This window comes from Trachypithecus francoisi, unplaced genomic scaffold, assembly GCF_009764315.1.
Source record: "Trachypithecus francoisi isolate TF-2019V2 unplaced genomic scaffold, Tfra_2.0 Lachesis_group13, whole genome shotgun sequence".
Taxonomy (NCBI): domain Eukaryota; kingdom Metazoa; phylum Chordata; class Mammalia; order Primates; family Cercopithecidae; genus Trachypithecus; species Trachypithecus francoisi.
Genome location: NW_022681458.1, coordinates 31,589,708 through 31,604,462, shown reverse-complemented (window position 1 = coordinate 31,604,462; position 14,755 = coordinate 31,589,708). Strand labels below are relative to the sequence as shown.

The 14,755-nt window shown below is 36.6% G+C and overlaps 1 protein-coding gene across 21 annotated transcripts in view; it reads left to right on the top strand.

Moving 5' to 3' along the window:
- Positions 1-14,755, top strand: part of MAP2 (microtubule associated protein 2) — a 311,538-nt gene that overhangs the window by 188,636 nt on the left and 108,147 nt on the right. For all 21 annotated transcript variants that reach the window (XM_033230438.1, XM_033230465.1, XM_033230439.1 and 18 more), the window contains one exon: positions 12,591-12,667. The gene's annotated coding sequence lies outside the window, so the exon portion shown is untranslated. The remainder of the gene's footprint in view (positions 1-12,590; positions 12,668-14,755) is intronic.

Here is a 14,755-nt window from a genome sequence, read left to right as displayed (position 1 = left end):
CATAAAATATTTTGAGAGTGAAAAGATACAAATTTTCTAATTATTTGTTTATTTCTAGTTTCTAGTTACAGTTTTGAAATGTTTGCATTTCAGTAATGAAGTCAGGGGTTAAAAAAATTTAATTTGACTTTTAAGGTGGCTTTATCACAATAAAACTGATTTCTTCTAAAATATCTTCACAGTTTATTTCTTTATGAAAAAAAAGATTTTAATTCAAATTTTTTAAGAGAAAAGATCATTCCTTTATGTAATGCTAAAAACCAACTCTTCAGGAAACTGGGAGCCAGAGTTTTTTTCTGGGCCTATTGTAACTGAGTTTGTCAGCTGCCATATAACAGCAGAAATAATATTTCTTATGATGCTATTGAAAAGTGCTATTCAGTTGGCAGCTATAGCAAGTAATATATTAAATGAATGAGAGAACTATTAAATACATTATTTCAAGACTTTTAGGTGATGCTATAGCTGATTAATATTTGAGAATATTTTGGGAAATGAATGGCAAATGTCTCTTTTGGTCATGCATCAACTTCTCTATGACATGGAAACATAGCATTAAAACAAGTTTTACAGGAAATCTTATTTAAGGACATAGAATGCTATAACCTCCTTTGGATAGTTAAGGATCCTTATCTTTTGGTTTAGCAGTGGCATTATGTTTTCTTATTAACACAATAGAAATCTGTATTCCTGGTTTTAGTGTTATTTCAAAGTTATATCAGGATCTAATGAAACATGGCCCATTCATGGCTGCTTGCTACTGTAATAAATTGTTGGAGACTATTGCTAAGATTACCTTCTATTAGGTCAGGTTTTCTTACCCCCACTGTGCACACCAGTTGGTCTCCAATCAGTGAGAGTACTTTAAGAACTTGAAGTAGACTTGCTGGGCATAGGGAACGCATATTCTGTTTATGCTAACTAGATAGAACCACCCAAAACATGAGGCAAAGAGAAAGCCACAAATGGCTTCCAGTCTCTTAACGTGTTTTTGTTGTTGTTGTTGTTGTTTATTTGTTTTAATCTGTTTTCTTTTATCTGAATGACTCTGTTTGGAATTAACATTAGGAAATAGAATGAATGTGAAATGGCAAAAATAAAATCATAAACAAAAGAAAACAAAACTCACTAAACTCTATAGGATCTGTAGTCCTTCATTAAGAAAGTGCCTCCAAAATCTTCCTTAGCGCCAAAGCCCCTGCTAAAGGTGAAATCATGCAAGTCCCTAGTTGCTGGGGGAAGCCCACAGTGCAGGTTGCTGACTTTGCAGTTTTGAGAAGGCCCTACATGGATCAAGGAGCTCAGTGAGGGTAGTGGAGAACAGATCTACACTTGGAGTCTTGGAATTAGACCACTCAACAGACTTAGAATGGGATTTTTTTTTATTGTAGTGTATTCAAAGCCACAATTTTAAAAGATAAAACCTTTTAAAGTCTGTCAACTATTCATTGGCTTAACGTAGCTCTAAAAAACATTCTAACAGTGTGAGGTTGAAACCTACCTCTGAAGCAAACTTTTGTGGCTGCAAATACCAAAGGTAGCTGATGTAGTCCCAGACGAGCCCAGGGTAACCCAAGCAAGGAGTCAACAGCCCTCGCATTCCTTTGGAACAACAATAATTAGAGCAGCTGGAATATTTGCAACCTCATTGGCTCACTTGCTGTGTTTTTAAGCCCAGGCTTTAATCTTATTTTTATGTTTTTGTGTAAATCAGACACATGTGGCTTAATTATAGACATTAAGTGGCTACTAGGAACCTTAGATGAAAGCTTTTCAATACCGTGCAATGTCCGGGTTCTCTAGTGTCCTCCCCACTCTGCAGTTTCTGTCTCATTGTGCCCCTCCTCCTGTGTTGATTTCTGCACTCCTTCTTCCTCCATTCCGACTGCCCTTCATCTCAGTGGTGCCTATTTACTTAAATCTAAGCCAATTAAATACAACATAATAATAGAACATCCTTCTGTAAAGAGCACAAAGGATGGGGAATTGCATGGCCACTGACTGAATAACAGAAGAATGGGGAAAACATCTTAAAAGAAATCCCCAATAGATGATCGATCTATTCTTCCTTTGCCTCCTATTTATAGGGAGGCAACCTCTTCTTTGTTTTTGTTTCCAACAATCTCTATGCCAAGTCCCCCGCCTTTCTTTGGTAAAATCTTAATGATATATTATCATGTGTATTTCCAAGATTATTGATGTGAGAATTATTGTATTATGCATTCAGGAATATGGTTATAGAATTTCCAGAACACTTGGGAGTGATAACATTGTAGATTGAGATATACTTCAAGGCTTGCTTTTATGTTGATGTATTTTCGGAGCCAGTAAGTAATATTCTCACTCAATTAAGAGTTACTCACTTTTTAAAATGGGTTATTACAAGCAATCACTTTAGTAATAAAATGTTGGCTGCCACTGTTAAGAAAATAATTTGGGTAGGAAGAAAAGATATTTCACATTAGCATCACAGAAGGGGGAGGGGAGGGTGCCAGCTTAGTCCCCACTGTGCTAATTAAGTGATCATGCATTGCCTCTTAAACAACATGCAGCAAAAGATGAAGAACTAAAATCAGCTGGAGATCACCCTTAATTGTAAACTCTTCTGCAAGACTTCAGTGAGTTGATGAACTCCCTCTGCTTCTAGAGCTTTTAGCTTTTCATGCTAAAAGTAGATTTGTCAGAATTTCATTTTTCTGGTCAGATGACTGTAGCACAGCCTGTATTTCCCTCTCTTTGGTGTGGTCCCCTTTCCTAAATGCATGCCTTTCCAAATTATCCACAATCAGGAATGTCAGAGGGTGTGGAGCTCAGGCAAAAAACATCATCAGTCAGCTGAATTCCAGTTTCTATAGACCACAGCTGGAATCTGAATGCTCACGTTGACCTCAAAAATAGCCTGGTGCTCTGTCCCCTGTGTTCAGCCAAATGCCTCTTCAGTGAAATCTCTGTATGTGCCTGCAGGTTGACAGATGGCTCCCAGCAGGTGAACTCAGGGCTATTAGTGAGTGAAATGCATTCTTTCTCTGCCACAATCCTTCTCAAAGACAACCTCATGTCTTAAGAACCTTACAAAAGGCTTTTAGATGATAAGCAAAACTCAAGAGAAGAGTTGAAGCCAAGAAACCACAGATTAACATAACCATAGGGTTTCTGCTCAAGTTAATACATAGTTTCTTCATGAGATAATACAATAGTGCTAAGTGGTAAAAGAAAATATCATTTAAAGACTGATATTGACACTTTGCAATTTTCCAGAATTGTCAAAGCACTTTTCCAAATACATAACTTTATATAATCCTTACAATGACTCTATAGAGGAAGTCTTATTAATAGTCTTCATTTTGAGAGTGGCAGGAGGCAGCCAAATGACTAGGCAGATAGGGGCAGGTCCCTGGTGAAATGCCACCTCCAAGTCAAATACAGTAAAAAGCCTAAAAGCCAAGCAACAGCAACAAGTTAAATCCTCTGACCAGATTGAGAACTTGTCTTCCTGTTTGGTGTGCCTTCCTCTGATTTGTGCCTACCCTTCACCTATTTTACATATACCTACACTTTCCTAATTGATTTTTCTATGCTATCACACCCTCCTTTGAGTGGTGTCTTCACTTTAACCTTTTCTGCATACTCACAAACCAATCAACACACACTCCCCATTGTGAGTTCATAAAAGGCCCCAGACTCAGCAACACAGGAAGAACTTGCCCACCACCCACCTTTGGGTGAGGGCACCATTCCTCCCCCATCCCACATCCCCTCTCCACTGACAGGTATTTTCATTGCTCAATAAAATTCTCCCTCTCCACCCTTCATTGTCCTGCTGTGTATCCTCATTCTTCTTGGGCATGGTACAAGAGCTCAGGAACCACCAAACACAGGGACAAGCTATAGCACAGGTGACCTGGTGCACACAAGCGTGGCCAAGTGAGACCCGGGCGGGGCATCACTGGCCCGGGGTCCCTAGCTTGCAAAGTGATCAAGATGAAAAATCCTACATCAATTTTATTGCTAACAGTGATGATCCAAAAAGTTAGAAGACTTGCCCAATATTACACAGCCAGTAAGTGTTCAAGTTCAGCTTCTATATGTAAAGTTTGAGTTCTTTTTACTTCAAAGACCAAATTTGATTAATTCCTAGTCAGAATGGTTAGGAAAATAAACTACATCATTCATTAACTCATTCATTAGACCTTTACTAACCCACTTACAAATCAGGGAAGCATTAAGCAGAGTATAAGAAGATTTCATTGCTTATAACAGAGGAGCTCATCTACACAAAGTTAACCAGTACTGAGCACACCTTTTCATGTTTTGGAACACATCTCTCAACTGTTCATTCGTTGGTTGAATAGTTACTGAACAAGTATTTGCTACCAAACAGGGTGTAGTGTAATAAGAAAACAGTCACTGTCTTTCTAGAGTATACACGTTAGTTGGGGTGGAGTGGGGCAGACATTAAACAAATACATAGTATGCATTGTTAGTGATAGTGTGTGAAAATAGACAGTGGGATGGATGTGTATTAGTCTGCCCAGCCTGCCATAAAGAACACCACAGACTGGGGGGCTTAGGTTCTATGAAGCATGGGCAGCTATGTAGCAATATGATTGGACAAAAAGGATATTATTTCATAATAATAGACTAGGCGGGGGGACCCAGCAAGACCTGTCTGTTCAGATACTTCATGGCCTCTGTGCAACATTCCTTCCTTCCATTAAACAAGGTAGATCAAAGCATTTATTTATGGCAAATTATTACACAGAAAGGTGGGAAGGGGGGATACAGTGTGGGGAGCCATAATGATATTTTTAGGTTTTATGGCTGACTTTGGGAAAAGAGGACTCTGGTTTCTGTGACCCACCTTAAGGAACAGGGATTCTAGTTTCTATGGCGTGTGTTGGAGAAGAATGAGGCCTAGAGACAGACAAAAGGACAGGAGAAGATCAGAAATAAACTGCTTCCTAGGCCTTCATTTTGGGTTATTATTTTCTGAGCCCCAACGTTAGCCAATGAGCAGAGTGAGGGGGTTATGGTTGAAAAATTACCAAGAGACATCAAGTGTAGGTTGATTCTTACCAAGCCCACCAAATCAGATTCTTGCTGAAGGCTGACCAAAGACACACATCAAAGCTGGGGAAAAGAAACTCAATCAGATATCCAGCATGATCAAATGTCAAGGGTGGGGGATTCACTCTAAACTGATATTAGATTCTTGCTCCAAGAATCCAAAGGAGTCAAAGTCAAGTCTTCTAGTTAAGAAGAGGGCTCAGAGAAGCCTAGCTAAAGTTTGATCAAGGAGGACTCTTTGCTTCTTTGTGCTCATGGAGAGAAAAGGAGATCTGGTGTCTCCTCCTCTTATAAGGACCCAGTCCTGTTGGATTAGGGCCCTACCACTATGACCTCATCTAACCTAAATCACCTCCCTAAAGGCCTTATCTCTGAATATAATCACATTAGCAGTAAGGACTTCAATATATGAATGTTGGGGGTGGGGGAGGATACAATACAGTCCACAAAGGGTATAAATTAATAACTCTTCAGAGACACTTTGGCAGCATTGTTTGAAGTCTATTGTGTACGTATATGGTTTAACATTTTTTATCCTGCATATGTTTTTATTTTAAATTCAAAATACTATGAAAAAGTAGTTTATATATTTAATAGATACTAATGGATTTTAGAATTGAAATAAAGCAGAAAAAAGGTCAGGAACATGAATTTCTTTCAATTTCGATAAGCCTTAATTAACTATATATGGTAGTTTACATGAATATCAAATGAATCTAAGAAACAAAAACCATCCATGAGTGAACAGAAACATTCCTGGAGTGGTTGGGGAATCGAAGAGTTCCTGGAGAACACTTCAGTTGAATGAGGAACTGAAAATCCAGAGGAAGGAAGAGACAAAGGGCTCAGGGAGACGGGGAGAGAGAAGGATAAAGAAGAGGACTTTGCAGGAAAGGAGAGAAATAGAAAGATGGAATTAATAAAGAACTAGTCTAAGAAAATGTGAGGGTTTATAACAGTAGAAAGTTCAGGATGAATACATTGTAGTCACAGTACAAAAGTCCTTGAGGCTAAGCTGAAAAATTCAGATTTTGTCATTTCAAAAAAAATGTTTTGACCATGAGAGCTACTAATACATCACTAAGTGGTATCCCAACAAGATGAGTCTTATAGCAACATGTGAACCTGCTCAGTTTCCTTAGAGCAGCTCTCCAATTTTTTTCTCCTTCTACCACATGAACCTGGGTACCTGTATTAATTTATTCTACCATTTTTTAAAGATTGGTATTCTGTTTGAATGGCTATTATCAAAAAGACAATATATAAGTGTAGGAGAGGATGTGGAGAAAAGGAGACACTTGCTCACTGTTGATAGGAATATAAATTAGCACCGCCATTATGGAGAACAGTATGGTGGTTCTTCAAAAAATTAAAAATCAGATATCCACTACTGGAATATATCCAAAGAAACTGAAATCAAATGCCAAAGACATATCTGCATTCCTATGTTGATTGCAATATTATTCACAATAGCCAAGATATAGAATCAACCTGTGTCCATCAACTGATGAATGGATCAAGAAAATATGGGATATATACATAATGAAATATAATTCAGCAATAACAAAGAAACAGATTTGCAACTACTTGGATAAACCTGGAGGACATTATATTACATGAAATAAGACAGACACAGAAAGACAAATTCCTCATGGTCTTACTTGCATGTGAAATCTTTAAATGTTGATCTCATAGAAGTAGAGAGTAGAATGGTGGTTATCAGGAGCTGTGGCAGTGATGTTGGGGGTATGTTGGGAGATGTTGCTCAAAGGTGACAAAGTTTCTGTTTGGTAGGGGAAGTAAATTCGAGAGATCTATTATAGAATATGGTGACTGTAGTTAATAACAATATATTGTATTCTTGAAAAATGCTAACAGAATTGATTCTAAATGTTCTCACCACAAAAAAAAAGACAACTATGTGAGGTAATGCATATGATATCAAACTTGATTTAGCCATTCTACAATGTATACATATTTTAAAACATCATATTATACATGATAAATATATATAATTTTATCTGTTAATGGAATAAATAATAAATAAAAGGTTGGTGTTTCGTATGCAACTTAGAGACAAATGAACAGATGGCTTTCTGTCAAGGAGTGTTACATTTCTTCAGCTATATTCTGATACTGAGCAGAAAACAGAAGTGTAGTATATACATAAGCAAAAATACTGACACATGTGCCCCCTTGCTGCTCAACATTCCCTATATTGCAGTGCCAAATTGTATTTTATTTATAAAATAAAATATGTATTTATATGTATATATATTTAATCAGAGTCAGCATATACTAACAATTTAGCAAAATAAGTTTTAAGCTGATATCACCAAGCATCCTTGAGATGAAGATATTTATTGCTCACCAGATATCAGATATCCATTTATCCCCCATGTTTCTCCACCCCTTGCATTTAAGCAACATGTTCAGCCCAGTGGGCTGTAGGAGGAAGTGATGTGTGTCACTTCCTTATTAAGGCATTTAAGAGCCTGTGCTCAGCCCTCCAGATGTCTTCTTTGCTGCTGCTGTAATCCTGAAGGCTGTGAGTTGAGCCACAAGAAGGATGTACCTAGATAACTCCGTCACTGCATGAGAGAGAAGTGGCCTGGAGAGTCTCCCTACTCACATCAGGATTTGTGTAAACAGGTTATAACCTTTATTGTGTAAAGCCTCTGAGGCTTAAGCCTTACTTTTCTGACTAATCTAATTGTTTATCCTTCACCTACTTGTATACTATTTTTACTGCCTTGAATTATGTTGAGATGCTTCAGACAAGACGAGATCATTTCTACTAAATCAGCTTAACCCAGCCTGTTAGTCCTCTACAATAGCCTGGAGCTTCTGTGTTTAGAGATGAAAGGAGGTAATTCTTACTGTCTACCTTACCCAAGTTCTCTGCTCCACTGAAGACCATATGTTATTTGCATAGGGATTTGCTAACAGCTCTTAATTCTTTCAAGTTATATTTTGAAACAAGCTTCCTTTGCAAGAAATGTAAGTTTCTCCTAAGAGGAACTTTGACAAAAGCTCCAAGAAGGAAAGATCATTCTCTGATATTTTCAACTGTCAGTGCCTTTGGGACACCATGACTTCCTTCTACTCACAAATAAGTAGATAACTAATTCTATAATAAGCACATTAGGGAATAGAAATGGTTTAGTAGCATGTTAGACTAAATGATTTTATGTTGGCATCTGTTCCACTATTTAAAAGACTACTTGGATAATGGATATTTTCCCAACTGTTTTGGACATTCAGTCTTTAATAGGTAAAATCTTGTGATCCTGGATGAGTGCACTAAATTACATGAATTGCTCAAAATCTTGGTAGGTCAGATTGATAGTGGAGGTAGAGTACATTGTTATTGTTGTTTATTTGAGAATTGACTGAATAGGCTAATGCTAGTCATTGAGGTTAAGCTTAGCTTGTAGAAACACTATTCGGAGGCCAGGCTCGGTGGCTCACACCTGTAATCCGAGCACCTTGGGAGGCCAAGGTGGGTGGATCACCTGAGGTCAGGAGTTCACGACCAGCCTGACCAACATGGTGAAACCCCATCTCAACTAGAAATACAAAATTTAGCTGGGCATGGTGGCGCATGCCTGTAATCTCAGCTACTCAGGGGGCTGAGGCATGAGAATCGCTTGAACCCTGGAGGCGGAGGTTGTAGCGAGCTGAGCCTCAGCCTCCCAAAGTGCTAGGATTACAGGCATCAGCCACCATGCCTGGCTGATGTTTTGCTTATCTGGCAAAGTCTATCAAACATAAGATTTAAAAACTAAATGATACTTATGTGAGAATGTGTTTCAAAGGAAACTAACGAGTATATCCTGGCTCAACAATCCGGGAAGATTTTATCTTAATGACTTTGTTGTTTAATAAAACCTGAGTTCTTACATCTGTTGAGAAAACCACACCATGACAACATTTTCTCCAGGAGACTGAAAATCTGTATGAATTTATCATTATAGCCTCAATAGTGTAGGTAGCAAATAACTTGGACATAAATATGCCAACAGCCAAACATTTATGCAGCCTAAGCACGTTGCATGCATGTCTTATTTTACGGAGTAACCAGCTGATAAAAGTTGACTTAGTTTATAGCTGAACAAGTATTTTGGATTCCTCAGTAAGTGATTTACTCAGGTTACTTTGTGATGCCAGTGTGCAGTGTACATCCTATTCTCTGACTTGTGTAGGCTACCTCTTAAATATAATTGTTAACCAGTTGACTTTGTCATGTGTTGTAAGTCATGATTCTCAACAGTGTTCATATCTGACTTCTAAAAGGTTCTGGAAGGTAGCATAATGAAACCTGGTAGAAATAATGGAATGATAAAATGGGAGGTAGAACTGTGGCTGAGTATACTACAATTTGTTCAAGAAGCTGAATATGCTGAATAATAAAAGTACTTTGTAGGTACTTCTAGTAAATTAAAAGTTGCCATCAGTGAAATATCACTCCTCAGAGAAGCCACAAGCCCTTTTGCTCAAAAATATCTCTAGCCACAGTTGAAGATGCAAAACCAATTCTCAGTGTCTGTGGAGTTGGTATGTAACTAAAAGATTTGGGCACTTTCCAGCCTTGTGATGCTGGCAAGGACACTTAAATTCTCTTAACCTGTTTTCTCATCTTTAAAGTGGGGATGATAATAAAGGATAATAGTGAGGAATAAATGACTTAATATGTATGAAGTGCTCAGATCATTGTCCGGCACACGATAAATTCTGTATAAATGTTTGCTAATATTGTGTTTTGAGCTTTGCAGGCCATATAGTCTGTCAGAACCATTTAAGTATATAATGTATCTAATGCTAAAACTCTGTTGTTAATGTTGTAAAAAAAAAAATGTTAAAGTAATTTAATGCTATTTATATGGATAAAAATGATCGCTTCTAACTCTTCTGTGTTAATTTAAAACTTTATATGCCTTGTGGAATAGGCCATAAGTTGCTCTTTAAAAATAAATCCTAGATAGCATGTATCTCTATCCCATAAAGCCTGGAAAATTGTAGTTAGTTCTATTTTTTTAAATAAACAAAACCTCATAAAAGTCAAGATTATATTAAAATGGGGCATTCTGGGCAACCCGCTCGGGTCCCCTTCCACGCTGTGGAAGCTTTGTTCTTCTGCTCTTCACAATAAATCTTGCTGCTGCTCACTCTTTGGGTCCGCGCTGCCTTAAAAGAAAAGAAAAGAAAAGAAAAAAAAAGAAAATGGGGCATTCTTTTATGACTGATAGGTACTGGGTACCCTGAATTTTTTAATAGTCATCTCATCCTTTGGCCAATAATTTCCTAGTTCTTTTGGGATGAAATAAGCTTTCAAGTATTTAGGGTTAGAATTTCACTTTTGTTCATATATAACTACTGAGTTAATTTTTGGAAAGACTGAAAGACAGAATTTTTATTTATTATTATTATACAAAAAGTGGGCAAAGGATATGAACAGACACTTCTCAAAGGAAGACATTCATACAGCCAACAGACACATGAAAAAATGCTCATCATCAAAGACAGAGTTTTTTTAGTGTTGTTTTTAATATTACTTAAATAATGAACATGCTCTTTGATAACAGATAAGTTAAATATTTTCTGTAAATGGCCAGAGAGTAAATGTTTTGAGTTTTGCAGGCCATGTAGCCTGTCAGAACCATTCAAGTCTGGCATTATGGCATGAAAGCAGCCATATATACAAGGTGGAAGTGCGTGGGAGTGGCTATGTGCCAAAAGCACTGTATTTTTAAAACAGGCAGCAGCAGGATGGTTCTGGCCCATGGACCATAGTTTACTGACTCATATTTTATAAAATTCATTTTTTTCTTATTTTTACTAGGGTGAAAGACATACCTACAGAATGTGTACTCACACACTTATCCGTATGCATGTGTGCTTACTGAAAAATCATGAAGATGAAGCACAAAAAACAGGCACTTTAAGAAATTTAAGAAAAATATATAATTTCAAGAGAAAATAAAACATTATATTCTATCCAGCATTCATTTGTTAAGTACACAAAGACTCTTTCTATCCAAATAAGCTCCAGAGCTGGCCTACCATTCTACTTTAGTTTTGAAACCAACCTAGAAGGTTTGATTTGCTTATAATCAAAATTATCCTTAAAAATTCTCTAAATAGTCTTAAGTAATTGTGTATAGAACTCTGTATTATACTGTTATATATATTCCATATGTGAGAACCACTGAGCTGGACTAAAGAAAAAAAAGCTGTGTGCAAAGATTTGGACAGGCAAACCTTTCTTTTTAAAATAATTATCAAATTATTACAGGGAATGGAGAATTCTACCATGTTTCTTCTTGCCTGCAGACATTTTTAAATGTTTATTTAAATGTTAAGACTTTCTAATTTTAATAGGTACTAATAGGACTTGTTTGCTGCTGCACATTGTGTGTAAATGTTTACAGATTAGATGAGCTAACACGTGTAAAAGCACTTAATACACAGCATCTGGCCCAGACCATAGTTTTTGCTTTTGAATCAAACTTGTATCTGCTCATAACCATATACACATTGGTCCTTAGAGGTTCATACAGAAGAATCGAGCCATCTGCATCTTTCCAACTTGCATTTCCTACTGTGTCTTAAAGAAGAGTTAATAGGTACCAGAGTTTGAGTCTGGGTTCCTTACCTGTAGAGCAACATTTTCCTGGAAGATATGACGGGGTCCACTCTACCAGGAGTAAAATCACACAGGTCCTGACAAAACGCATGGAGAAACATAGATTTAGACACCCAGTGTAAGAGAACTAGACTTTAAAATGGCCCTTAGCTCTGCAGTCCCTTAGGTATTGTGCTTCCTTTGTAGTCCTCTTTATAGATGAAGATGGTTACACCTGAATGGCTTATGAAGTAGAAAACAAGCCTCCTGCTTTCTAGTAATTCTGTTTATTTCTACGCACCACTTCAGTAAGAAATATTCTGTATTGTTATAGGTGGAGTTCCTAAGCAAAACTACTAATCCAGAATGACATTTAGGATTCTGAATGTCAAAATAAGTTTAGTACTCCATGGAGAAAATTTAATGAGTTGTTAAAAAATTGCTTTCCATCCTGTGCTGGAGAGAATCAATGCAGACTGGGCTAGAGGCCCAGTCCTTTAAAGATTACTGGATATAATTAACGATTTACTATAATGAATGTATTCTCTTGGGAGAAAATATGATTGTCTGCTATTTATTAGCTGAAGACAATTTAAAAATTTATTCTTCCTTGGATGTAATACCTATAAAGTGCCATTGGAGTGGATCTCAAAGTGAGAAAAAGCATGCAGCAGTTAGTATTTTCACTGCTCTATTCTATCTGTGATAGTTCCCAGCCAGTGACAAATGCTCAGTGTATGACCACTATAAAGAACCATGATGATATCCATCTCATGGTCTCATAGTTGCCAAATACAAAGAGAGAAAGCCACAAGATGAATTCTGTTGCTGAGCTACTTGACGTGATTAATGTACATGGATCAGGGATTAAACTATTAATTTTCTATTTTTTTAACAGAAAGAAGCCAGAAAATATTATCAACCCTTTGAGAACACGACATAACGAACTTTATATTTTACCACTTCCTTGAATAGGTAAGACTCTCTCTACTCTGAGTTACCCACAATTGTGAAAAATAACTCTTTGCTAACCTTTTGTTTTTTAAAATCTTTAAACAAGTAACAATTCATTTTAGTATTGGAGAAATAACTTATAAATAGTTATTTCTAATATTTTAATAGTTATAGCTAATAAATTCAGTATTATTAAAACAGCACTTCATAGTGTTGAGCTGACTTAATAGTAAGAGAATGACAAGCTGTTTCTCTGAAATCAGGATTGAATTCAGCCTGTCTCTCCTGCCTTGGTTAACAATGCCAATGGTATTTCCTCAGTAGCTGTTACATGCCAAGCATGGTCCTGCATGACTTAATTTGCATAAATCAATTCATTTATTTCTTACAACAGCTCTATGAGGTAGATATGGGGATCATCCCCATTTTATAGATTAGGGTCATGAGGCAGAGAGAGAGGCAGGTGGATGCAGGGATTCACCTGAGATTGCATACATGGCTCTGGAAGCAGGCACTGGAAAGAACACCAGCCCCAGCTGTTATTAGGAGAATAGTTTCTTGTTGTGGTAGAAATGTCTAGCAATCAGACTTTCCTACATTTTGAGTAGTTTTTATCAAAATTTCCGGAATAAAAATAACAGTGCATTTACTGAACGAGCTGTAAATGCATAACAGGTAAACTTTTATGTTTGCATTTGTTCCTCACCACATTTTTGCATGAGTAAATAAAGGAATATATACACTTTAGCTCTGTTACAAGCAGAAGCAATATTTTCCTTTATTTTACATCTTTAAACCCAAAATTCCTATGATAAAAGCATAATAAAATTATGGAAAGATTATAAATGAATGATTTTTTATTCTAGGAAATATATTCCAATTTAGTTTTTTTAAATTAGAAGTACTGAATATATAATCTTAAATTGGCCTCAGCAGTATTCACTTTCTTGCTTTTATTATTTGTTTTTAAGCAAGAAAATGTCTAAGATGTTCAAAGCAAAATATAAAAAAAGATTATAGTCCAGGTGTGGTGGCTCACACCTGTAATCCCAGCACTTTGGAAGGTCGAGGTGGGCAGATCACAAGGTCAGGAGTTCGAGACCAGCCTGGCCAACATAATGAAACCCTGTCGCTACTCAAAATACAAAAAATTAGCCAGGTGTGGTGGTGCACGCCTGTAATCCCAGCTACTGGGGAGACTGAGGCAGGAGAATCTCTTGAACCTGGGAGGGGGAGGTTGCAGTGGCCGAGATCACACCATTGTACTCCAGTCCAGGTGACAGTGCAAGACTGTCTCAAAAAAGTACATTTGTTACAGCAAATACCTAAGTATCCACTGCACAGATTAAACAAATGCTAACATTCAGCTATATTAAAATCTTGTCTAAAGAAAGAAACCATGACAGAAGTCATCAAAGCTCTTCTTGCTTCCTTTTTAGTTTCTTCCATTCTTCCAGAGATGTCAAAACCCTAAGGATAATATAACCTTCCTGTGTGTGTTCTAACACTGCTAAGACATATGTAAGAAACAAATGTCAAACAATTATTAACATTTTAAAGGTTTACATAAAGGGCATCACGCTGTAGATATTCTTTTGCAGCTCGTCTTTACCCAATATTATATGTAGAGATTCTTTCATATTGAGGGATTAAGATCTGGTTGACACCTTCTGTTATAAAGTTGATTCATTTTAATGTTTTAATCTTCTGGTGCTTAGTATTATTATTTATTATGTCTAAATAACTTTCAGCATTTTAAAGTTTTAATGTTAAAATTGTTTAAGCATGGCTTGCAAAGCTTATTTGGGAATTATAAGGAATTCAAAGTTTTTAATATATAATATCATGCCAATCCTGCTTATGTTTTATTTTTTTCAACTAGAAAAACATTTTTTTATTTGGCTTGTAAGGATTTTACTAATCTAATGGGACTCATGATTTTTACTCTTTTGCCATAACACAATAATTAGAATCTGTTTTATCTCCCTATACATGAAATACTTACTATTCCCAAATATAGTATAAATTACTACCTTAGAATTTAAGATACTTAAAAGTGAAATACCTTTGGCCCATGTTAATTGCTCGTATTCTCCTAGAAAATAATGG